We start from the raw sequence: 22,861 nt of genomic DNA on the forward strand, positions 1-22,861 counted from the left end.
GGCTCTTAACTTTCCAGGTTCTGTGTACACACATTTGTGGGGCCCAGATAAACTTCCTGCTCATTCTTAAATCTGTGAGAAATTCTTTTTAAATAGATCCTACTTTATTTAAACTCTACCGAGTATATTTTTGGTCTTTCCATCAAATGTTATTCTTTCAACACATTTTTTCCTCTTTACTGGACACAGTTGTGCTTATGCCGCTCCTTATGCCTAGAATGCTTTCTTGTTCTATTCTCTCCCTTTCAAAATTCTGCCTTGCTTCAAGTCCCCTTCAAACACCATGTCTTCCTTAATGCCTTCTTTGTTCTGAACAATCACTCTGTATAACTATAGCATTTGATTGGTATCAACAATATAACACTCATCACAAACTGCTTTATAGAATTCTTTGTGTGCGTGTCTCATCTGGCCTGGTGTCGAGAAAACTTCTTGAGGGTAGAAAGCATAGCATATTAATTTTTATATCCCCCCCCAATCCCGCAACACAAGACAGTTGTTCAGTTAATAGTGAGGGAGTGAATGAACATACATACAGAGACCTTGACTCACCCAGTTCTGAAAGGGACTGAGGCCTGAGGCACATCTGGATATCAGAAATGGAGCCATGTGTCATATACATGTAACTATTCTCCCATAGTACCAATGGGTTTCCTTATTGGCTTAGTTACGCTATCTTTGGAATGAGATAATAAAACTACCGAGCTAATAGCTATTTGAACTCTTGGCGCTTCAGGACAGAACAGAGGTGAAGTGGACCAAAACATTTAAGTTAATTGCCTCCTGGATCCAAAGGGAAAAGTTTGGCTCAGTATTTCTTAAACTGCGTTCAGTTCTGAGATAAGGACCAATAGCCATTTATTATAGAGCCATAGTTGTATAGTGACAATATTGATGATGACAATGATATCGATTTCTGAATTTATTATTTGTAATTCCTGTACACATGAACGATATTGTCTCCAAATGTGATTGGCACTTATAGTTAAGAGGATAATATTTTAGGGGCGCCTTGGTGGCTCAGTCAGTTAGGCGTCCAACTTCAGCTCAGGTCACGATCTCACGGTCTGTGAGTTCAGGTCCCACCTTGGACTCTGTGCTGACAGCTTGAGCCTGGAGCCTGCTTCAGATTCTGTGTGTCTCCCTCTCTCTCTGCCTCTTCCCCACTCTCTGTCTCTCTCTCCTTCAAAAATAAACAAAAAAGATAATATTTTATTTATATTTTTATGTTATGTATATATACACACACATTACTATGGTGAAATTACTTTATAATTATTTTTTTTTTATTAAAATGCATTTTAAACATTATGTGGATACTATTTTATAAACTCTTTCATGAGATGATTTGTACTGTGAGCAGTCATAGCTCATGCCCTCAACACCCTCACCCTTCTCACCATTAGTACTTGCTTGGCAAAACTCCTGGTGTAATACAACTTCCCACCTACTCAATCTTTTTTTTTTTTTTTTTTTGCAGTTTATTTATTTTGAGAGAGAGAGAAAGAGAGAACCAGTGGGGGATGGGCAGAGGGAGCCAGGGACAGAGGATTGGAAGCGGGCTCTGTGTTGACTGACAGCAGAGAGCCTGATGCGGATCATGACCCTGAGATCATGATCTGAGCTGAAGTTGGATGCTTCACCAACTGAGCCACCCAGGGTCCCCTCCCACCTAGTCAATTGAATCACCTAGAGAGAAAAAAATATCATGCTGACTGGACTCACTTTAAAATTGTGACCTCAAGTTTCAAGTGGGTTCTCAATGTTGTCCAGCCATTCTATTTCCCTAGTCATTTGACTCTCCCACTCTTCCCGATAATGCCATTCCCCTCCAGTCTCTTCCTCTCTTTTCCATCTTAACTGATGACTTTGCTTTTTATTTCACTGAGGTAAAATAGGCAGTCAGAAGAGAACTTTCATAACTTCTCACCACTAATTATAACCACTCCCTGTATCTTACCTTTCCTTCTGTTAGGAAGGCTGAACTATTTCTGTTGCCATCTGAATCCAACCCCTTTTTCTGTGCTCTGAGACCTATTCCCTTTTGCCCATTCAAGAACTTCACTTCTAGAGGCACCTAGGTGGCTTAGTTGGGTAAGTGTCAGACTCTGGATTTTGGTTCAAGGCATGGTCTCATGGTTTGTGAAACTGAGCCCTGAGGGCTCTGCTCTGACAGTTTGGAGCTTGCTTGGGATTCTCTCTTCCTCTCTCTCATCCTCTCCTGGGCTTGCACACGCTCTCTCTCAAAATAAATAAACATTAAAAAAAACACTTCACTTCTAAAATTATCCTCTTCCTTGTATCAATTTTCCTCTTTCTGTGGGATCATTAATACTAACACAGACATATTATTTAATATCTCTAATTTAATAAAAGGAACCCTCTCTTGATCTCTCATCCCTCTTTAGCCACTGCCTCATTTCTTTAATCTTCTTTACAGGATTACACTCAAAAGAAAATTTTGTAAATGTGCTGTTCCCATGTAATCATCTTTCATTCTGTCTTGAATTCACTGCAATAAGGCTTTTTGCCCTCCTCATTCCACTGCTAATACTCTCATCAAGTCTACCATTGCCCTTCATATCATTAAATTCAGTGCTGAGTTGTCAGTCTTCAAAGGCTTCCAAGAAACTTCCCTCTTCTGGTTTTCCCCTATCTCTTTGGCTCCTTCTTCACAGTCTACTTTGTTGGTTCCTCTTCATTTCTTTGACAAATAAGTGCCAAAGTTGGGGTTCCCCAAGGCTCAGTTCTCCTTTATTTGTCCTTATTCCCTAAGAGATCCAAGCCAGTTTCATGGCTTTGCAAACCCACATATATGACTTTCTCTTTTCCTTTCCTTTCATTCAGTTCCTTTCCCTTCCCTGTAATCTTGAAGAGTAGCAAGGTCATGAAAATCAAGGTAAGACTAAGAAATTGTTCCAGCATGAAAAAGACTAAAGAAATGATTCCGAACTGAATCCTTTTGATATAAAGGTCATTAGGATTAGATGGTGGTAATACGGTCACCTTAATTTCTGGATTTCAATGGTTTTATTGTGGTTATGTAGGAAAACACCCTTATTTTTAGGAAGAACACACTAAAGTATTTGGGAGTGATGGGGTATTGGGGCAGCATTTTCACTGGGTCAGTATTAAGTCAACATTGACTCAAATGACTAAGGAAAGAAATTGTGCTGTACTTGCAAGTTTTCTGTAAGTTTGAGATTGTTTGTTTTAAAGAAAACCTTACGTTGACGAGAGTCTCAAATGTCTGTCTCTTGATTGTACCCAAGATCATATAGCTAATTTTAAGGTTGAAATCTTCACCTAGGTGGCTAATTGTTGTCAGACTTAAAATGTACAACTGAACTTTAGATTATGTACAGCCTTTCAATCCCATTTGTCCCTTCCTCAGTGTTCTCACCATTTATCTAGTTGCTTGAATCAAACTCTTAAAACCAGTCCTAACTGCTTTTTAACTCTCAGGGCATCAGCAAATCCTGTTAGTTCTATCTCCAAAATATATCCAGAATCTAGTCGCCTCTTCCCACCTCTCCCAATACCTCTCTATTTCAAGCTACTGGCAACTTTATCTGGTCTTCTAAACTACTTTTCCTTTTTTTCTTTTTTAAAGTTTATTTAAAGAGAGAGAGGGAGAGAGAGAATCCCGGGCAGGCTCCATGCTCAATGTGGAACCTGATGCAGGACTCAATCTCACTACCCTAAGATAATGCCCTGAGCAGAAATGTTTTTAGCCTACTGAGCCACCCCAGTGCCCCCAGATTGATATTTTTAAAGCATGAACTGATCTTGTCACTCCTCTACTCAAAATGGCTTTCCACCAACATAGAAAGAAATCTAAGTTGTACATACTAAAAGTGGGTCATGGTCTACAAAGGTCTTCTATCATCTTGGCCACTAGCTTACCCCTCCCACTCCCCCAATCTCATCTCCTATCACTTTCCTTTTAATCACTGGCTCCAGTCATGCTGGCTTCTCTTCTGTTCTTAGAGCACACCAAGGACTCTGCCACCTCAGGCCATTTGTATCAACTGACCCTAACATTATAGATTTTCTAACACTTCCTCACAAAGGCCTTTCTTGACTGCCTTATCTAAAATGGCACTTCCTGTTCCTTTACAATGTTTTACTTAAAACTTTTTTATTTTTGGGGCGCCTGGGTGGCTCAGTCGGTTGAGTGTCTGACTTTGGCTCAGGTCATGATCTCACTGTTGGTGAGTTCAAGCCTTGCATCGGGCTCTGTGCTGACAGCTCAGAGCCTGCAGCCTGCTTTGGATTCTGTGTCTCCCTCTCTCTCTGCTCCTCCCCTGCTTGCTCTCTCTCTCTCTCAAAAAATAAAAAATAAAAAAAATTTATATTTTTAAATTTTTTTAAATTTTTAAAGTTTTTATTTTGATCTAAATTGCTTAACATACAATGTTATATTAGTTTCAAGTGTACAATATAGTGACTTAACACAATTTTATTTTTCTTAATTTCATTTATCAGCACATTATATTATACTACCATTATATTATACTATTTTTTTTTTAAACTGGGCGTGTGTTCTACAAGTACCTACAAGTTATCCTGGACTTCTGTCTCATGTTTATTGTTATATCTAAGCACCTAGAGTAGTGCCTTCTACTTAAGAAGTACTCAATAAATATTTGTTTAATGAATGAATGGACATATTTACTATTAAAGTGACCAAATGAAAATGATATAGACATCTTTGACCAATGGGGTGCCTGGCTGGCTCAGTCCCTTAAGCCTTGGGCTCTTGATTTTAGCTCAGGTCATGATTCCTTGGTCATGAGATTGAGTCCCACATTGGGCTGTGCACTAACAGCGTGGAGCCTGCTTGGAATTCTCTCTCTCTCTCTCTCTCTCTCTCTCTCTCTCTCTCTCAAAAATAACTAAATAAACATTAAAAAAAAAGAAAAGAAAGCTTTGGCCGAGAGGGAAGTAGAAGGTTTTGAAGTAATATCCCTCTAAAGGCAGAGTTTTGGGAGTAAGGAAATGTCATATATTATTCTGATTAGGAAAAAAGGTAATCAAGGAATCATGCCAGGGACACAAATCTACTATGTGCCTACATATTCCCTTTTCTTCTTTCTGTTTATCCATCCAGAAGGAGAGTTTTTGGGGGTGCCTGGGTGGCTCAGTCGGTTAAGTGTCCAACTTCAGCTCAGGTCATGATCTCACAGTTTATGAGTTTGAGCCCTGCATCAGGCTCTGTGCTGACAGCTCAGAGCCTGGAGACTGCTTTGGATTCTGTGTCTCCCTCTCTCTCTGCCCCTCCCCCGTTCACACTCTGTCTCTTGCTCCTTCAAAAATAAATAAACATTTAAAAAAAAAAAGGAAGGAAAATTTTTGGATAAGAGAAAGTTAAAATATGTAGAAATGTAATTCAGTACCAAGCTGTGTAATATAGTCAGTCATTGGAATTATCCTACAAACTGAAGTAGGTACACATATATCTCGGAGGGCTTTTGATTTTTAAAGATGTGTTTGACTTTTTGAAACAGTGTTTTAGTGTTTTTTATGTTTATTTATTTTTGAGAGAGAGAGAGAGAGAGAGACAGAGACAGACAGAACACAAGCAGGGTAGGGCCACAGAGGGAAGGAGACACAGAATCCAAAGCAGGTTCCAGGCTCTGAGCTGTCAGCACAGAGCCTGGTATGGGGCTTAAACCCATGAGTGGTGTCATCATGACCTGAGCAGAAGTCAGGCTCTCAACGACTGAGCCACCCAGGCGCCCCAAGATGTGTTTGGCTTTAAAGAGAGCAGCCAAATATGTATTCCAAAGGATTTTTTTTAACTCTGAGATGAAGAATTCAGGGTTTGTTAAAGGAAGGTTTCTTAGGTCTGAAAGTATTCGTGGTGGAGTGGGGAAGAGGATGTAGGCATTCAAATAAACTATCGATAAAAGTTACTCAGAAAAATACCAACTTTTACTTTGCATATATATAAGTGACTACTTTGTGATTATTTTTTAAAATCATTTTTTATTCCTGTTATTCTAATAAAGATTTTATTTTTTAAAGCATAATTTATTGGACAACTGCTGGTTCTCTCAGTTAAACATGTCCCGGAAAAGACTGGCTATTTGTATCCTGAAGCTGTAAGAAAGGTAACAGGAAGTTGCATAGAAAATTTGAAAGAAGCATTCCAATACGACAGGTGGGATTTTTCACAGTGAAGTACCAGACCACCTAACAGAAAATTTCAAAACAAATTTCCACTGGTTAGATGGCTCTTAAAAACCACAAGAGTCACGCAGTGGAAAGTGAGATTGCATTTGTTAAGTGATATTCTTCAGAGAAAGCAATGTTGTACATCCTATACCCCTCTCACTAAAGTAGAGAAGAGGAGAATGCCTTCTCTTTTACCTCTGGCCTAGTGAGTGAGGATTCTTATAGGATTATTCAGAGAACTATGGTGGGAAGGATGGGGACTAAAGGACTGATACCTGACTCCCCACCCTAGGAAAATCTAGGGGGTCGGAAAGTGATGGCTTGGCAGGTTCTTTGTTATTGGAGAGGATATGCCCAATTGCATTGGGACCAGTGAGCTCTCTCAGTATTTCTCAGGACAAATGATGCATAAAGCTTCTCACAGACTAGATGTGGGCCACACAGGAGAGAAAGAGCCAGTCCAGAGATCTTTTTTTTAAATTAAAGTTTGTTTATTTATTTATTTTGAGAGACAGAGCATGATCAGGAGAAGGGCAGAGAGAAAGGGAGAGAAAGAATCCCAAGCAGACTCCGCACTGTCAGTGCAGAGCCTGATTCGGGGCGTGAACTCACGATCCGTGAGATCATGAGCTGAGCTGAAATCAAGAGTCAGATGCTTAACCGACTGAACCACCCAGGCGTCCCCAGAGATCTTTTTTGACTCTTACCCAAGAGAATTGCCTGATATGTCAATTGGGCTATAACAGAATGAACAGTATGTTGTGGATATCCAAAAAAACCTGCGACTAAGGAAGGAGCAGCCCCAAGAGTAATAGAATATGTGCCCAGATGTTGTTGCAGGAGTTAGAGCTTGACTGATCAAGCATAAGTCTCTGAGGAACTCACAGAGGTTCCCACAAGACAAAGAATCAGTTTTAAACATCTGCCAATCCCAGCAAGTACAAAGTCATCTCACTGTAGTTCTAGCCAAATAAGACCTTTCTGCTCTCTTTTCCCTGTTCCCTCTCTGCACAATAACTCAGGGATTCCATCACAGTAACTACTGCATAGGGAAGAAAGTAAATAGGAAAAGGAGAAAGGGCTGACCACATTCCTTTTCTCTAAGACTTTCCTTTATAAATGTCAAACTGAGGCTCAATTTTGTGATTTAAAGTGATTATAAGTTAAGGGAGCAGAAAAGTCATGAGACTTGCTGCAATTTTCACCTTGGTGGCAGGGGGGAAGACTTCCCCCCTGAATTTATTTCAAGAGAACAGTTATGTTTTGACTAGATCTCACAAGTCACATTAGCCCAAGGTAACACATACACAGATTTTCCACTGTACAGTTAGTGGAAATATTTCAGAACATGCAGGAACAAGTCTTAGGAGGAAGTACACATCACAAGCCCAAATTTATAAAATAAAAATTTCATAATTTTGGTATTAGTTTTGTTCACCAATTACTACAGTAGAATCCTGAAATAAAGGAATGTAGAAAAAAGCTCTATGGAAGAAATAAATGTAAAATTTGAATGAAAATAATTCAGTTTTCCTAAAGTAGGGAAAAAAAATGCAGTGTACTTTCAGTGAAATTACCAAACCAAAATGTATTCAAAATACACCTTTTAGGGGTGCCTGGCTGGCTCAGTTGGTAGCGCATGAAGACTGCTGACCTTGGGGTTATAAGTTCAAGCCTCATATTGGGTGTAGAGATTACTTAAAAAACAAGTATAAAGTATACCTTTTAGCCATGGTTATTAAGAAAATAATTGTTGGGGCACCTGGCTGGCTCAGCTGGTTGAGCATCTGACTTTGGCTCAGGTCATGATCTCATGGCTTGTGGGTTCAAGTCCTGCTTCGGGCTCTGTGCTGATGCTCGGAGCCTGGAGCCTGCTTTGGATTCTGTGTCTCCCTTGCTCTCTGCCCCTCTCCCGCTCACACTCCATCTCCCTCTGTCAAAAATAAATAAACATTTAAAAAAATAAAAAAAGAAAAGAGAACAATTGCTAAAATTCTCATCCAAGCTCTCTGTATCTGCCATCCTTTTAGATATGATAGATCCAAATAAACAACATCAATTTTAAAGGAATTACATTATTATGAAACTACTTTGACTCTCTATTCTAAAATCAAGGGAATCAATTAAGGAGTATGAATGTAAAATAAGGTTTAAGGGTAAGTACACTAGTTAGATCCAACTGCAGTGAATAAGACCAAAAATAACAAATAATAATGCATTATATAGGTTTTCATTCTCTATAAGTTTTGGAAGTTGGCATTTCAGAGGGTTGGACCTTCTACAAAGTCATAAGGGACCTAAATCCTTTTAGTTCATCACCCCTCCATTCCTATGGTATGCTCTTGTATTCTGGTTCAAGATGGTTGCTAGATTTAACCATCGTATCTATGTTCCAGGTAGCAGGAGGGAGGAAAGAAGAGCCCATTCCTCATCTTTGAAGAAAATGTCTCAGCTCTCTTTGTCAGACAGAATACGTGGCTGCAAGCGAAGTCAGGAATTGTAGTCTTTTAACTATGCACATTCTAGTCTTGAATAAATTTGGGGTTTTGTTACTAAGGTGGAACGAGAAAATGGATGTTACAGCAAGCATTCAGGAATCACCAGCATAGAGACTCAAAATATATTTCTTCTAAGAAAAGTGCTAGGTCAAACCTTGGTTACTAACAAGTAGAATTACTGATAAAGATCCTTACATGTACTATACGTATGACTTCCTTTAAATGCTTGCTTTCCCTATGAAGAATGAAAAACCCAAGAAAACCTACAACTAAAGAAAAACTACAATTAGTAGGAAACTCAGTAACTTGTTATATTATTTAAGCTCTCTGTTTTACTGAGAAGAGAAACATCTCAATAATTTCTGAAACAAATTTCGGAATATGTTCAATCATGCTATTACTCATACAATAAACACTGAATGTCTAGGGACCAGGGGAAGAAAAAGACATGATTTTAGTCTTCAAAGATCTAAAATCTAGTGGAGATAGTCATGAAAAGATTTAAATGTATGGAAGTGTTATATGTGCTGTAAGAAAGTATGTACCAGCTGTTGTGGGAGCACAGAAAAGAAAGATATTAATTCCATAAAAGAGATAGAAGGTTATGTATCCAAAGTAAGGCAGAAAGTGATGTGAAATTAAATGAAAAATTATTATGCAATTTATAATATACCAAAAAGCATAGAAAATAACATAATTTACATCCATTTATAAGCCATCCTGAACTCAGATATTAGGAATATAATCACAGGACATACTTTTTGTTACAAATAATCCCCAAACCTGGATTTTGGTATAAAGTTTGAACTTACTAGCATTGATGTATAGAGGTAAAAACATTATAAACCAATGATCTTCCACAAGGGGTTGTGATTGTAATCAAATCAAAGAGTTAAAGAGTAGTAAGAATGTTTCTGAAATTCGAGAAATGCTAGAGAAAGTGGTAGGGATCTTTCAATACATTCTAAAGCAATAGTGTTTATCATTTAATAATTCTCCATTAGTTTTAGGTTAGGTAGACTCTAATAGAACTTAGACATAATTTTTTTTTTCTTTCAAATTTGAAGCTTATTTTGTATGTAGCAATGGGAAAAGGGACTAAAAACTGTCTTGGGGGGAGGGGTGGGAGGTGGTAGAGAGGGTGTGGGTTTCTCTTGACTCAGAAGAGGAAAGTGGTAATTTTCCTCCCTTTACCATGAAAGTATTTGTAATTTTTGAAGTTGCTTTTCTGAAAAACATATGTATTTAAGGAATATTTCTGATATGGCCAAAGTCTAAATTCTAGGCCTGTGGCAAGTACTTCAAGGGAACTTGGGGTCACTGCCAGAGCTATGTTTGTGTGCCTCTTGTAGGGAATGCATCAGGGAACAAGAAGTCTGCTAAAATGGCTGACACAACATCAATACAGAGGCAGGCTCCCTCTTTGACTATGTAGTTTCTTTCCGTTATTAAAACATAGAGTTCCTTTTCAATTTTCTTCACATTGTTAAAAAAGAAGTTACTTTTTAACCATTTTTCTACATTGTTAAGAAAAAGTAATCCAATCTAGAATGCTAGATAATAACCTAAAAATTTGAGGAAAATATATATTGCCAATTTCAATATTTTAAAAGCTGGGGGTTGCCTGGGTGGCTCAGTTGGTTGCCGACTTTGGCTCAGGTCATGATCATGGTTCATGAGTTCGAGCCCCACGTCAGGCTCTGTGCTAACAGCTCAGAGCTTGGAGCTTGCTTTGGATTCTGTCTCCCTCTCTCTCTGCCCCTCCCCCACTCACACTCTGTCTCTCTCTCTCTCAAAAATAAATAACCATTAAAAAAAAATTTTAAAGCAAGACAGGAAATTCCCAGGTTCTAGAAAAAGGAAAACAGAAAACCAGAGCATTAGGGGGAGCTGAAGCCAAGTACATGCTGAAGCCCAATTGGAATAGGGAACATGCTATGAGACTGGAAGACTAAAAGACAATGACTGCTGATACATGCAGCAACGTGGATGAATCTCAGAATAAGTATGCCAGGTGAAAGAAGCAACACAAAACAGAATGCATATTGTACAATTCCATTTATAGAAAAGTCTAAAAAATGCAAACTTATCTATAGTGACAGCAGATCAGTGGTTACATGAGGATGGGAGAGAGAGTGGGAGAGAGAAATTACAAAGAGGCCCAAGGAAAGTGTTTTGGGTAATGGATATGTTCACTATTTTGACTGTGGTGATGATTTCATAGGTGCATACGTATCTCAAAACTTGTCAAATTGAATACTCTAAATATGTGTAGAAATACGTGTAGACACATTCAAAAGAATGAAACTGGACCACTTTTTCACACCATACACAAAAATAAACTCAGCATGGATTAAAGACGTAACTGTGAGACTTGAAACCATAAAAATCCTAGAAGAGAGCACAGGCATTAATGTCTCTGACATCAGTCACAGCAATACTTTTCTAGATATGTCTCTTGAGGCAAGGGAAATAAAAGCAAAAATAAACTATTGGGACTACATCAGAATAAAAAGTCTCTGCGCAGTGAAGGAAATGATGAACAAACCAAAGGGCAACCTACTGAATGGGAGAAGATATTTGCAAATAACATATCCAATAAAGGGTTAGTATCCAAAATATATAAAGAACTTATACAACTCAAGACACCAAAATCAAGTAATCCAATTTAACAATGGGGAGAAGACATGAGCAGACATTTCTCCAAAGAAGACACACAGATGGCCAAGAGCACATGAAAGGATGCTCAACGACACTCATCATCAGGGAAATGCAAATCAAAACTACAGTGAGATATCACCTCACAACTGTTAGAATGGCCAAAATTAACAACACAGGAAACAACAGTTATTGGTGAGGATGCAGAGAAAGGGAAGCCCTCTTACACTGTTGGTGGGAATGCAAATTAGTGCAGCCACTGGGGAAAAAAGTATGGAGGTTCTTCCAAACATTTAATGTAGAATTACCCTATGATCCAAGAATTGCACTACTGGGTATTTATTGCCAAAATACAAAAACACTAATTCAAAGGGATACATGTACCCCTATGTTTATAATGGCATTATTTACAATAGCCAAATTATGGGGGCAGCCCAATAGATGAATGAAAAAAGAAGGTGTGGTATACAAATACATTGAAATATTACTCAGCCATAAAAAATAAAATGCTCTTATTTGCAATGACATGGATAGAGCCAGAGAGTATAATGCTAAGCTAAATAAGTCAGTCAGAGAAAGACAAATACCACATGATTTCACTCAGATGCGGAATTTAAGAAACAAAACAAATGAACAAAGGAAAAAAAGAGAGGCAAACCAAGAGACAGACTCTTAACTATAGAGAACAAACTGATGGTTACCATAGGGAAGGTGTGAAGGGGGATGGGTTAAATACGTGATGGGGATTAAGGAGTGCACTTGTGATCAGCAATGGTGATGTATGGAATTGTTAAATCACTATATTGTGTACCTGAAACTAATATAACACTGTATGTAAACTATATTGGAAGGAAATAAATAAATACATACATACATACATAAATAAATTGCAGTCTATCACATGTCATTTATATGTGTCATTTATGTCACATGAAGCTGTTAAAAACAAAATCAAGCAAGTTCAAGACATCCTTCTTTCTGTTTTTGTTTATGTAATTTATTTGTTGAAGGAATTTGGTGGTTGGCCCTGTAGAGTTTCCCACATTCTGGATTTTCTTGATTGCAAAAAAAAAAAAAAATTCTTATCTTTTAGAACTATGTAATGAAGAATTTATGGGTGAAATCCACATGAGGAGTGGGGAAGAGGAGATTGGGCATATATTGATCATTTTCCAAGCTGAGTAGCACCTGAAGACTGATACTGTTCTCTCTACTTTTTATGTGCTTAAACATTTTTGTAATAAAGAGTTAAAATAAAAGAAGTCCTGGGTCCCCTAAATCTCTTAGAGGTTGAACATAGAGGTCTACATTTTCTAACAATAAACTCCCAGAGTGATTTTGTTATATGTTAAAGAGAATCACTGGCCTAGATCAAAGTAGAGGACTCTGATGGTGAGATGGATGTTGGATACTTGCCACAGAGTATGGGAAAAACAGTTTCTGGTATGTGTACTTTCTATTTCTTATCAAATTACAAAAATTGACATTTATTCTTTTTCAGAGAGATTTATGGCTCTGCCTACTTCCTCCACTGCTGAGAAAATTTTCTGATCCCTACATATATACTGATTTTGTTCTTTTTAAAAATGTTTATTTCTGAGAGAGTGAGCAAGCAGGGGAAAGGCAGAGAGAGAGAGAGAGAGAGAGAGAGAGAGAGAGAATCCTAGGCAGTTGCTGTGCCACGAGCACAGAGCCTGATGCGGAGCTCAAACCCATGACACATACTCATGACTTGAGCCAAAATCAAAAGTCGAACACTTAACCGACTGAGCTACCCAGGTGCCCCTAATTTTGTTCCTATTTAATTTTAAAAGTGTGATTTTAATATAGGTTTGCTTTATCATTTGGGCTTAGTATGATTTGCCTGAATTACTCTGAGTTTCAGCCCTACATAAAACTGAAACATAAAAGTTTGTTTTCTGTATCTATAGTCTCCTCTATGACACCTTTGATCTCTCAGATTCTTAGTGTCTCTTTTTTAATCTTCCCACTAGTAAAAAACCACTCAAAAACCATATGATAAACTCATTTATACAAGATTACTGATTAGAGTCATGAAGTCCTCTTCTCAGGGAAAGTAGATTTAAAGAGGGCACAGGATTTAAGTTGTTAAAAAGAAAGTATAGTGATGAATTCTCGGGCATCAAGTAACCTAGTCAGAGAGTTTTGGGGGGTGGTTACCTTCAAGACCCTTTACACTTTTACCAAGCAGGTTGTTACCTATTGATCCATTGAAAATGTATCCTTAGAAGAACTGGATAATGCCTTTTTTTTGTAACTTGCATGGAAAACTTAACTTTGGTTGCAAGCAATAAAATGCCAGGTTTGAAAATTTTTTAATGTTTATTTATTTTGAGAGAGAGAGAGAGCGTGTGAGAAGTGGAAGGGCAGAGAGAGAGGAGAGAGAGAATCCTAAGCAGGCTCTGAGCTATTCATAGGGAGCCCTGATGCCTGGCTTGATTTCATGAACCATGAGATCATGACCTGAGCCAAAATCAATAGTCAGATGCTTAACTGAGCCACCCAGGTGCCCCAGATTTGAACTTTTTAAACAGTCCAGAAAGTTTATTGGCCCAGGAAACTTAGTAAATCTGGAAAGGGGTAGGCTTCAAGCTGGGTTTGAGTTTTTCTATTATATGTCAGCTTTATCCTCAGGCTGGCTTCCCTCATGGTAGCAAAGTGGCCACAGTAATTATAGGACTTAGATTCATCTATCACACTACCCAGAGTAGGAAACAGGGCACTTTCCTTCTCCCAATAAACATGAGATCTGGCCTTCCTTATGATTGGACCACTTTAGATCTGCATTAGTGTCTATCCTTGACAGAGTTAGGTGGAGACCAGATTAGGCTAGTTATGGAATCAATTAGGGCCCACACCTGGAGCTGGAGCCGGAGCTTTTCCCATTCAAATCATTAGCTGCCTCACAATTGCAGAGGGGTAGAAATGCATGCTGGGGAGTCAACCAACAATGCCCAATATAAAAGATATACATTTCCCGCCATTAAATACCATGATTTAAATTCTTCCAGGGGTGCCTGGGTGGCTCAGTCAGTTGAGCGTCTGACTTTGGCTCAGGTCATGATCTCAAGGCTCCTGAGTTGGAGCCCTACGTTGAGCTCTATTGACAGCTCAGAGCCTGGAGCCTGCTTCAGATTCTGTATCTCCCTCTCTCTCTCAGAAATAAACATTAAAAAATTAAAAATAAATAAATTCTTCCATTTTGTTCAATATGTAACTTATTTCTTGTTTTTGATATTATAAAATTTTATAATTTTTAAAAGTTTTTTCTTAATGTTTATTTATTTTTGAGAGAGCACAAGTGAAGTTGGGGCAGAGAGAGGGAGATACAGAATCTGAAGCAGGCTCCAGGCTCTGAGCTGTCAGCTCAGCCCGACATGGGGCTTGAACCCGCGAACCATGAGATCATGACCTGAGCCAAAGTCAGGCACTTAACCAACTGAGCCACCCAGGCACCCCTAAATTTTATAATTTTTTAAAAAGTTTATTTATTTATTTATTTATTTTGAGAGAGAACATGAGTGAGGGAGGAGCAGAGAGACAAAGAGAATCCCAAGCAGGCTCTGTGCTGTCATGCAGGGCTCTAACTCACGAACCTTGAGATCGTGACCTGAGCTGAAATCAAGAGTCAGATGCTTGACTGAGCCACCCAGGTGCCCAATATTATCAAATTGGGAATTGCAGGCCCACCTGAAAGAAACAGGGTAAAATAATGTACACTAGGGAATACAGAGACTTTGAGGAGAGAACACATGTCCTGTAGCCAGCCGATTGTCACTATGTAGGTCCGCTGCTTCCAAATCTTTGTTTTTTTAAATTTTTTTTCAACGTTTTTTATTTATTTTTGGGACAGAGAGAGACAGAGCATGAACGGGGGAGGGGCAGAGAGAGAGGGAGACACAGAATCGGAAACAGGCTCCAGGCTCCGAGCCATCAGCCCAGAGCCTGATGCGGGGCTCGAACTCACGGACCGCGAGATCATGACCTGGCTGAAGTTGGACGCTTAACCGACTGCGCCACCCAGGCGCCCCAAATCTTTGTTTTTTTAAAAGAGAATGCCTGTGAAATCTTCTGGCTTTTAACATTAACTTTGGCTAGTTTAAGTACTGTGTAGGCCAAAAAACAAAACAAAACAAAACCCAACATGTTTGTGCATTAGATCTGGACCTAGGCTACTAGTTTCTGTCATATTATGAGCCATGCTCATAATACCCTCCTCCAAAGTGAGAGCTTTAGCCCTTTCAAGGACTAGGGCTGCTAGCATTTGCTAATGGCAAAGGAAGCCATAGCGGGGAGAGAAGTGAACAGCACACAGTATATGAAGGATGCTGTTATTAATTCTTTGGCATGTACTTAAAATTGTTTTCTTGGTGGTGAGGATGAGTTTACACCGAATCACCCTCACTGTCTCTTATTTAGGTTCTGTTGTGACTTGTCTCTTATCTAGGTTCTCTTATGGCATCTCTTATCTAAGTTCCATTGTGAAGAACAGTTCAGTTTTGCACAATGACCCCTGGTGATCAGAGGTGTAACATGTGGCCATAGGTCAGAGTTTGCCCTTTTTGTCAAAAAGCTTCTGTCCAGTGAGAGGCTGTCAGAAGGTAGAAACTATGTCTTTCGTCTGTTGACTTCCTCATGGTCCCCAGTGTAAATTTACGTGTACTTTATTTAGTAGAGGTTTGGTACTTATCAGGTTATTTACTAATAGGTACTTGTTTATTAATAGATACAGATGATTTGAGTTGTTCTAAACCTAATTTTATTAAATATCAAACTTCCAGCATTTACTGAGTCAGGGCCAGAGCTAGGTAGACTCTTGGAATACAGAGGTTAAAGGACCTTCTGGGAAGGAGCCCAGAAGGTAGCGGAAACAGAGAATAGTTGCAATACTCTTGATATGTCCTAGTATCTCTAGACATTTAAATCAGGAAAAGTTAAAAAAAAAAAAAAAAGAGAGAGAGGGACCTTTGGACAAATGTCATACGTCTCAGAGCAGTTTTCGGATCTAATTGGGGAAATGAGAGCAGGGGAATTGAAGGGGGACGGGGGGAGTATTTTAAACAATTCATTCTAGAGCTCAAATCATTGGACATACACTGAAGGCTTGCTGCACCAAAGGGCACTTATTCATACAATTGCATTTATGGAGTACTTCCTGTGAGTCAGGCACTCTGGTAGGCATTGTGTAAGATAGAAAAATGAATGAAGCAGGTCCTCAAGGATTCTCTAGAGGGATAAAATATTGCACAGATTTACCTAGATAAGGTTGAATATATGCGGTGCCACAAACCGATAGAAACAAAGTGCTATGGAAATTAGGAAAGTTTACAGTTCATTTCTGGCTGCAGGATCTAGGAAGGAGGATACCTACACTTGAAGGCTCAGTACACAATACTTGTAGAAGAGAAAGAGTTGGTTTCTTTTCTCTCTACTATGTCTATCTACTCCCAAGAATAAAATGAGGGCCAGTTTTCTACATATAAGTACACAGCAGGTATTTTCCCTCTTCTATCTCCCGAGTCCCACACGACGAACCAGGAAGGGAGTGCTTCGCAAGCACACAAGACACCTTGAGAAAGGCACAGAAGAGAAACTGGCGAGAAAAAGTTATTGTTTAAGGTGACTTCCCTGAGGATTACTGTGCATTAAGAGTGAAGACACGTAAACCAGGTTCCTGAGCAGGAACACAATCGCCCCAAACTTAGAATTATCTAAGAACTGGCTAAGCACTGGGCAGGGCCGTCACCTACCCTGACCGGGGCCCGGGGACGCCCCTCAACGCGCTCGAACCGGCTGGCCCCAAGGGCGCGGTTACCTCCCCGGAGGGTTCTAACGCCAGGCGAGGGCCTCCCGCCCTTTTCCGGGTCCCTATTCTTACTGCCCAGGTTCTATCAGGTCTTCGCTCCCCCGCCCCCAGCCCAACCTCCGCCAGGCAGGGACGTGTACGCGCGTGCGCGCCGCCCCCGAGGGCAGAGAAGGCGCCTCCGCCCTCAGGAGCGCGCACGCCGCGCCGAGGGGCCCTGACGCGCGCGCTCCCGTCCCGCCTCCTCCTCGGCCCGCCCCCTCCCTCGCCTCTTCCTGCCGGGCGGTCCCCCTCTCCCCCCCTCTTCGCTCCCTCCGCCTTGCTCCCTCCGCCCTCCCAGGGCTCTGGCGGCCGCGGAGTGAACGGGACGGGCCCGGCCGCAGAGCGCGGAGCGGCGGGTGGGACGTGGGCGCCTGGCAGAGTTGTTCCGGCCCTGCCCGCGGAGACGTGAGGAGGTGAGGCGAGGGCGGCCTCCTAGGGGCGGGTTGGCGGCCGGGCGGCAAGGAGCCGCGGGCCGGGCCGGGGGTGTTGGCGCCGGGGCTGAGCCGTGGGAGGGTCGGTGTGGGGGCCGGGCCGAGCACGGGATGCGAGAGGACTGCGTGGAGGAGGGCACCGGGGCTCCGGGACTGTCGGTCGCTTCCTGGACGCCACAGCTCTGCCTGCTGGTCGCTTCTCCCGGCCCGGGAGGAGTCGGGGCGCCCCTCACCTGGGGGCGGGGTGGGGACTTGGGCGCTCGCCCCCAGCTGTGCCCTCCTGACAGTGCCGCCGCCTCCGTCGCTGCGCCTTGCCTGCCGCCTGGCTCGAGGTCCCTGCAGCCCCGCGTCCGGGGGGCGTGTGGTTGGGGTATTTGCTTACCCACACAGGCTTCTGTTCGTGACCGCTTTCGCCCTCGCGCTCCCCCTGCCTCCGCCCGGCACTTTGCTCCGCTCTTGCTGTTGATGCTTGTGGTTTTGCAGTCTGGGAGGGGCTGCGTCCTGGGCAGATCTCTACCTGCAAGGAATGCCCCGCTTCAGAGTTGACCTCCTGGCCGCGAAAGTCCTCCGTCCAGGTGTGGGTGCTTAGTGTCCTGATAACTGAGTCAAAGTTTCTGAGACTGGTCTAGTACTTTGCACGGGTCGCCAACGGTGCAGGGCTGGGCAGTGCGTCAGCATGTGGAAAGGGGCTACCAGCCAGCAGAAGGTGGCCGAGTGCTAGAGGACTGGACTGACAGGGTTTGTTTCTGACCCTGGGGCAGTGCGTCCAGGTGCTTGTGTATTCTTCTTGTAGCTCTCACGATTATCTTAGAAAATGTACCAAAACGTAGGTGGTCACTTGCAGAGTTGAGGGTTTCCTGCAAGTGAGGAGAAGAGCCAACCTCATTATGCTAATTAGTGGTAAGGAGAACTTTTGCTTGCTGGAGAGATTTCAGCGGTGACTGGAAACTGATTTCAAGGCCTGCATTTTAGTACTGGAAGGTTTAGGGATTTTTAATACACTTAAATTTTTTTGTACTTGGTGGGAGGTAGGTGGTTGCTTGTTACAGTTCTGAAAACACCATTTCAAGAAAACATTCTGACTTTTCTTATAGCAGTGTTTACATATGGCTTCTGTACTGTAGAATAGCCAATACTATGATGTCAGAAAATACAAAAATGAAGTTTGCTTGTGGTCAAATTGGAAGTGGATTTTGTCCATGGAAAATATTGGTCCACCAGCTGCTAGCACTGGAAAACTGACCTATGATTCATTATCTCAAGAAAGAGCCCCATGTGAAACACAATGAAATTGCAAAGGAGCAAGACCAGATGAATTTCATCCGTTTGTATTTAAATGCTCACCTGTTTGGTGAGTTAGTTGAGACTGTGAGTTAGACTGGTGTGTATATTAATTCAAAATGTGCTCTGATATTATGTATTAATAAGTCATCTTGGGAGAAGTGGATGTAGTTGGGCAATGCTGATATGAGAACATGTTATGTAGCCTACATTATATTCTAGAAAGCTGGAAACAAGGTAGTAGATCCCAGTACTATTGGGACATGTGGTGAATAAACCACCCAGCATAAAAAGGTGTGACAATACATGTGTGAAGTTGTTGTTGTTGTTTTTTGGCTTGAGTTATTTGGTAGGAACTTTAATATACAGTATTATGGTTCTGCTATTCTGAGAGTTTTTGTTCCTTTTGTTACTGTTTCATGATTTAGATAGTTTTCTTTTCACTCTAGTAATTATTATACTATTTTTTGAATGAAACAATTTTATAAGGCATATGAAAAAAGTTTTCATGTTTATCAGCTTACCAGCGTAAAATTTGTGACTTGTAAAAAGTTGTAATTAAAAAATTTTTCTTTGCTTTAACCCAGATTTCAACTCAATTCTATATTTATTTTAACTCAGATGATACAGAATTAAAGCCGAAAGTCCTTTTATCCATTCTTAAGGGAATAGTTAAAGAAGGAATTCTGTTGTGCCAAGCAAAAATATTATGAGTGGGAGACAGCCAAGCTTCAAGAGATTAACTTTGAAGACAGTAGTAGCTAACTAGCAAAAATTTCTTGCGTTGAGGGTATAGAACTGGATCTGTGTTCCATCCTACCATTGTCTTGAAGAGGTGTGGGGATGATTATGGCTAGAAAGAGGGTGTTTAGAGAATAAAGTAGAAACTGTAGTCTGTGGGATTCCCAGGCACAGAGCGTTTTTTGTTTTGTTTTTGTTTTTGCTATGTCTCACAAGTTTTAATGAGTTAGTGCACATATATAGCTCTTGCCTTGTAGGAATAGGTCGGCCACCGGGTCTGAGTCTGACCAGCAGAAAAAGCTGTTCCAGCCTCTGGTACTGCAAAAGTAGCTCAGGAACTTCTTATGAAGATAGTCTTATGAGCATTTGCCATGACTAACAAAGGAGGCAGAGAAAGTACTGACTTGAGCCTGAGTTATGGTAAAACATACTCACATTTTGGAGGAGAGATTTAATACTGTGAACATGGAAGAAGGCCTTTCTTGACTTGTGCCTTTTCAGAGTGGTGAATAATTTTCACTTTGCTCAGTATTTGAGATTGGGTATAAATACATGAACGTCAGTGAACCCCTAATAAGGAAGAGTTCATGGAATTTAGCAGAACTTGTATCTCAACATTCAACTTTTCATATTTCATTTACTTTCCATATTCACTCATTCAACAGGTAGGATGCCATAATTGTTTGAGGATAGCACGTTTGTGCTCATGCTGACTCCTTTTTGTCACATTTTGGTACTTTTTGGTGTAATTTTTGGGGATTTTCCATGGAAGCATCTAGGCATATAGTTGATGTGGAGTTAGATTTGGGCTACGATTATTTGAAATTCTGAGCCTTCTTGTTTTCTAAATAGCTTTAAAAATAGAAAACACAATTCTTTATAAACACTCATGAAAAATCTGGTTACAGACTGTGTTGTCTAGAACAGCCAAGAATATATTCAAGAAACTTCCCCTCTCCTTACCTAGTTTAGTAAGCTTAAATAAGATATAAAGTTTTTTTTTTTTCAATAAAAGCCTAATTTTCCCAGAGTATCAAGTCTAACAACTGTTGGATGTTCTGTTTTTTTTTTTTTTTCCCCTCCTTGCCTGTTCTAAATTCAATAAGTACATGTCTTTAGTCCATGGCAAAAACTTAATTCTAGTAGGGAATTCTCAGAAATGGGAGGTCTTGTTTGGGGTGCAAGCTTGTGCTGGAGAATTTGGCTGGAAAACATCAGATATAGAAATTAACTTTTTTATAGCACTGTTTTTTTCTGTACCTAGGGTTTTTTTCTGTACCTAGTGGAGTGGGGGCATGGGCACAAATGTCACAATTACTTGGATTTTTTTTTTCATATTATGTATTTTCTCTTCCTCTCCTCCTCTCTCCCCTAACTCTTTGCTAAATGAACCACCGTTACTAGTAGGAGTGTGTTTCGTCCCTAAGGTGTGTGGGGCTGAACAAAGGCTGAGAACCTTGGCCCTTTGCTGATACTTCCTAAGCCAAATTTCCACTCCCTGTAAGTTGCCTTCTGTTGATATCAATAGGGATCTCTGTAACTCTCATTTCTGAGGAGAAATACATTTTGGTGGTAAAGAGATTATGTATATAACCAAACTCAGAGTAAGATTTATTGCATTGTGGAGGACACATGGAAGACACTAGGAGGTTGTTCAGCTGCACATTTATGAAACTGTTTTGACTGGGACTTACAATAAGAAACACGTTTTATACCTTAACTCAACACTCCCCCACCCACCCCATGTGCCTGTGTACAAAGTTGAAAATTTGGCAAAACTATATTTATCTTTTCAGGACCTTGCTGGAACTGGCTCATTGTACTGGCTTGTAGAAGCAGTGTGCCTTTGTCTTCCTCCCTTGCTCCATGTTCAGTGACATGAGCTTGAAATTGGCCGTGGTGTGAGAGCATGTAGAAGTATATAGTTCAGGGCCTTTTTCTCCGCTTCGTATAGCCAGTTGTTAAACATTTTCTGCGCACTACTGCCTACAACACACTTTGATATTTTCTATTACACTTCATTTATTTAAAAAAATGCTGGGTTTGGACTCCCAAATTGATTTTATAGCCAGCTAATGATAGATAACAGTCTATATTTAAAAACTGGTTTGGTCCACCCTCTCCTCTTTGCAGGTGAACATACCAAAATGTTGAAGTTCAAGGTCAGATGGCTAGTTACTAGTAAAGCTGGGTCTCCAGAATCCTAGTAATCTGGCCTTGTTTCTAGTGGACTTCTCTACTAACCCAAGCCATTTATGTAGCTCAGTTGAAGTGCTTACTATGTGCAAGACGTTGGTTAAGCAGTTGGAATAGAGTTTGAATAAGGCATGGACTTTGACCCTAAGGCCTTTATGTTTATGTAGGGATTAGATATGGAAACAAAGCTACTATAAGGCAGAAAGTAATGTGTGGTAAAGAAATAAAGATAAGGCACTCTAAGAATTTAGAGACAGGAGGGGGAGATTACTTTTGGTTGTAAGGTTAAGGGAAGAGGTGACATTTTAACCATGCTTTGAAGAATAGGTAGGATTTGGACATGTGGAAATAGGACAAATAGTATGTAAAGAAAGGCCTTTCTATACCAGGGGCCAAGGGTGATCAAAGATCAAGAGGGAAAGGACTAAGCAAGAAAGAGCATCAGATGGTAAAGAGCCTTGAATGCCAGTTTTCCTTTCTGCTTTTCAGTTTATCTTTTTCCTTTTTGACTCTGGAGTCATCTAGTAGTACTTCTTAGCCTTAGGCTTTATATATATGCCTTGCTCCTGATTAGAATATGACCCAGAGAACACTTGAGTATTCTTACAGTAAAAGCTGAAGGGAAAAATTATTAGTGTTAAGGAAGCAACCTTGTGTTTTCCAATCCTAAAACTATTGGAAAGTAAGGGAAAATATTTTCTTTGTGAGGAGTTACTATTATTTTTTGTTTTGCCAGATAGCATCAAATTGGCTGTAGTAGAGGAGGGAGCAGTTTTGAAAGTATTTTCAAAGTGCCTTTAAAATGTGATTTCAGAATGGATGGATCTTAGTTTTCGGAGGCAGATCTGGTTTAGGGAGAAAGGTAGTCTTTACAGATCCATGACTGGGCTGACTAGCTTTCAGAATTTAGGGCATCAAGGCAAAGTATTTTATATGACATCCAGATGTGAGGGATTGATAGATTTTTATTTTTATTTATTTATTTTTTTACTCAGAGAATTTCAGCATTT

General features: G+C 40.4%; 1 protein-coding gene and 1 long non-coding RNA gene across 6 annotated transcripts in view; one reads left to right on the forward strand and one right to left on the reverse strand.

The window, feature by feature from the left end:
- Nucleotides 1–833: 833 nt before the first annotated feature.
- Nucleotides 834–18,453, reverse strand: LOC131496054 (uncharacterized). Its single transcript, XR_009254286.1, has 2 exons — nucleotides 18,020–18,453; nucleotides 834–1,183 (listed from the first exon to the last, which is right to left on the reverse strand). It is a non-coding gene; the product is annotated as an uncharacterized LOC131496054 (long non-coding RNA).
- Nucleotides 17,420–22,861, forward strand: part of RABGAP1L (RAB GTPase activating protein 1 like) — a 758,910-nt gene continuing 753,468 nt past the window's right edge. For 3 of the 5 annotated variants that reach the window (XM_058701181.1, XM_058701183.1, XM_058701182.1), the window contains exon 1: nucleotides 17,422–17,615. The gene's annotated coding sequence lies outside the window, so the exon portion shown is untranslated. Of the gene's footprint in view, nucleotides 17,616–22,861 lie in introns of all 5 variants that reach the window. The other 2 variants (XM_058701185.1, XM_058701184.1) reach the window with 2 other exon arrangements.

The sequence above is a fragment of the Neofelis nebulosa genome, chromosome 15 (assembly GCF_028018385.1).
Source record: "Neofelis nebulosa isolate mNeoNeb1 chromosome 15, mNeoNeb1.pri, whole genome shotgun sequence".
NCBI classification, from domain to species: domain Eukaryota; kingdom Metazoa; phylum Chordata; class Mammalia; order Carnivora; family Felidae; genus Neofelis; species Neofelis nebulosa.